Consider the following 3,693-nt stretch of genomic DNA (forward strand, 5'->3'; position numbering starts at 1 on the left):
TCCTCGGCAGGTGAAATTGAGGTTTTTACAGAAAGCTTTGTCAGTGACGTCGTAGACAATGGTTCCGATGACTACGGAGAAAAACACTGACCCCAACAAGAGCCAGGGTACCATCCTGTCAATTTTTTTTTTCAGGTAGATAAAGAAGCTGTTCCTGAAATTGGCAATTTTTATACAATAAAAGACACACAGACAGGTTGGAACAATTATGAAAGCTCTGAGCACTCTTAAGTACTTGAAATATGGGGTTAACATGATGGTAGTGGGGATAAATGATTGAAAGAAAAGAATATACCCATGAAATGCACAAAAACCAAATCAGCAGAATATTCATCCTTTGTTTTGGATTTGAGGTGAAATATTGCCACAAAGGGTGAAGAGAAGGATGTGGTACTTAATGCCTTCTTTGCCTCAATCTATAAAAGTCAGAGCAGTTGTCCTCAGGGTACTGAATCATCTAAGCTGGAAATCAGAGACAAGGAATGGAATGAAGCCCCCCCCGTTAACCAGGAAGTATCTAGTGACCTGATGTGCCACCTAAACACTCTCAAGTCTATGGTGCCAGATAGGATCCACCCAAGGGTGCTGAGGAAGCTGGTGGAAGAGGTCACCAAGTCATTCCCCATCATTTATCCCAGGTCCTGGATAACCAGGGAGGTTTCAAAAGCCCAGAGCTTGGCAAAGGTGACTGCCATCTAGAGAAGAGCCAGATAGGGGATCATAAGTACCTGGCAGTGCTGGGTTAATGGTTGGTATTGACAATATTAGAGGTCTTTTCCAATCTCACTGATTCTATGGTTCCAGTCTGTGATTCTAAGTTTGCTTTGCTTTTGGTGACAGAAAAGAAAAGAAAAAATGGTGTAAGGTGGGAGTTGAGTTTTTTGGGTTTTCATTGTTTGTTTGGTGGGGTTTTCTTGTTTGTTTGTTTGGGGATTTTAAAATTTGTTTTTTCATCTCTGCATATGTATGTGAGGACAAGGGAAGCTAATTCTACTACAACAGTTCTGAAAATGAACTGTTTGTGCTGGGACTGTGCTTGTACAGGGATGTGAAATGAAAATGTGACACCAGCAGGACAGTACTGTGGCCAGGGTTTGGGCTCAGCTCTGTGTGGGGAATGTGGTACCTTATAAAAAACCTACTGGGAAAAAACCAGACTCTCAAATGCTGCGTTTTCAAAGCCTGGATAGACTGTCTGCCCACACAGGTGCTTGAAATAGAGGTGTCTGCTTTTAATTCAAATCCATCCCCTCCAGCACCACTCAAGAAGGGCAAGGAGTATCCCAGGCTTTGTATCTACCAGCCCATGCGCATATTTTGGATGCCCTCGTGCATCTCAAAGAGCACCAGGCTGCTGTGTTTCTGTACTGGATGGACACACAGATGTCCTGGCATCTGAGAGACATTGCACACCAATTGAATTGCTTCCATCTGAGTTTGGCTCAGGCTGAACATCTTCCCAATCCACAATCCTTGTCTTTCTCCTTCATGATTGGAAATCCCAGATGAGCAGCCTTGGTTTGCTAAGTACTTAGGCTCTTGGTTGCCCAATTTCTTCTGGGCAAACCCAATCCATTTATAACTGAACCTCAAAGTTCAGAAGGTCACAATTGTTTCAGGATACAATCCTGGGAAAGAGAATAAAAATGTCCCCTGGGCAGGTATTTTCAACTTTTTATGGAAAGAGAGATTGTGTTTGGAAAAGGCAATATTACAGTGGTTGAGAGGTTGCTCTGGACTAAATGGTTCTTTCTCTCATTTCATGAAGAGAGAGGAAGGTTTTGGACAGTAGTATTTCCCCACCTCCCACCAGAGCCTTTCACTGCTGGGACTGAAGCCCCTTTGCAGGGGGCAGCTCCTGTGAGCCCATGGCTGCCCCGCTTGAGCCCCTACACAGACCACACCCACAGAGACACATCCCCAGAGTCCTTACCAGCTCCACACTGGGTTTTCCATCGCAGAGTCTCAGACATCTGGATTTTTAAAACAATTTAATCGTGGCACAGAAGCAGCACGAGCTGAGGGTCACGGAGAAGGAACCCCCAACAACCAAATCCCTGGATTTTGCACCCTTCCAGTCTATGCACATGATAGCCTGGGGTCTTGGCTCCATGCCTGGGGCTCCTGCCATTTCCTGCCACCCAGAGCACAACCTGCAGCTCTCACTGTAGCTGCACACTGAGCTGTCTGCACTGAATGTATTCCTCAACTATTTCATGTTTAGGTGACCTGCTACAGTGGGGTGACCTTGGGCACACACTCAGTTGCTCCGAATTGTCACAAAGATGCAGTGGCAAATAAGATAGAAAACCTCATGAGTTGATACAAATACAGAGACATCACTCACCAGTTACTGTCACAGACACAACAGACTCAAGGAGGGAAAAATGAATTGAATTTATTGCCATTTCAAAATTGAGTAGGGTGATGAAGAACAAAACCTAAACTAGAACCCTTTGCTCCACCCCCATTCATCCCAGGCTCAACTTCACTCCTTCATTCCCAGAGTCTCTACCTCCTCCCCTACAGCAATGCAGGGGAACAGAAAATGGGGTTTGCAGTCACATCATAATGAGCTGTCTCTCCTCCTTCTTCCTCACATTCTTCTGTTCCAGGGTGGGTCTGTCCCATGGGCTGCAGTCCTTCTGCCTGCAGCCGACTATGCCATGGGGTCATCCTGTGGGCTAAAGGGGGATCTCAGCTCCCCCATGGACTTCCATGCATTGCAGAGGCACAGCTGCCTCACCATGATCCCCTCCAGGGACTGCAGGGGAATGTCTGCTCTGGCACCTGGAGCAACCCCTCCCCTTCCTTTGCTGTCCCTGTTGCTGCCGGACTGTTTCTCACAATTGCCAGGCCAGGTTTTTGCACTTTTTAATCGATCTGTTCACAGAGGAGCCACGACCATCACTGATGAACTGAGCTGTGTCCTGCAGCAGGTCCTTTGGTTTGCCTTGAAGTGGCTTTCCCTGGCACAGGGCAGCCTTGACCTTGCCTCACTGAGACCCCCACCAGGCCCCAGCTGCCAGCACATGGCCCAAGCACCTTGTACATCTGCCTGTGGGTCACTGTGAGATGACAGCAGGACTTTATTCCATGCTGCACCTTGCACAGATCCCACTTTCCCAGGTGTTTTACTAAGGCAGACTCCACTGGGAAGAGCCGATCTCACCTGCAAGTTGAAAGCAGAGCAGGAGAGCAATCACACAGAGTGGGGCAATCCTGTTCTTGCAGGAAGTGGGGCAGAGAGGACACTCAGGGCTGGTGTGGGAAGTGGGCTCTGCACCCACCTGTGCACCCCACAGCCATTCCTGCATCGCTGCTTGTGCGTCAGTGACCACCCCTGGAGAGTGACAGGGATCAGCATGTTCACACATCAACCGCTTATCACCCACTGCCAGACAGTGATACAGCTCATCATATTATATACTGGAACAGGGCCACAGCAGTAAGGAATGTAAACTAAAACAGAGAGAAAGTGGTACACCAACCAGACCCTGCTGGGGCTGGGGTTTAGATTCAGCCCTGTCTGGGGAATCTGACAATTTAGAAAGAATATAAGGGTATAAATCAGAGTCTCAAATGCTGGGTTTTCAATGAAGGGAATGTGTGGCTCATGTCCTTGAAGTGCAAGGGTTTGGTTTTAACTCAAGTCTATCCCCTCCAGCACCACTCAAGAAGGGGCAGGAATCT

The sequence above is a fragment of the Empidonax traillii genome, unplaced genomic scaffold, assembly GCF_003031625.1.
Source record: "Empidonax traillii isolate 1590-97213 ecotype Southwest subspecies unplaced genomic scaffold, ASM303162v1 scaffold3793:size10983, whole genome shotgun sequence".
Lineage (NCBI taxonomy): Eukaryota > Metazoa > Chordata > Aves > Passeriformes > Tyrannidae > Empidonax > Empidonax traillii.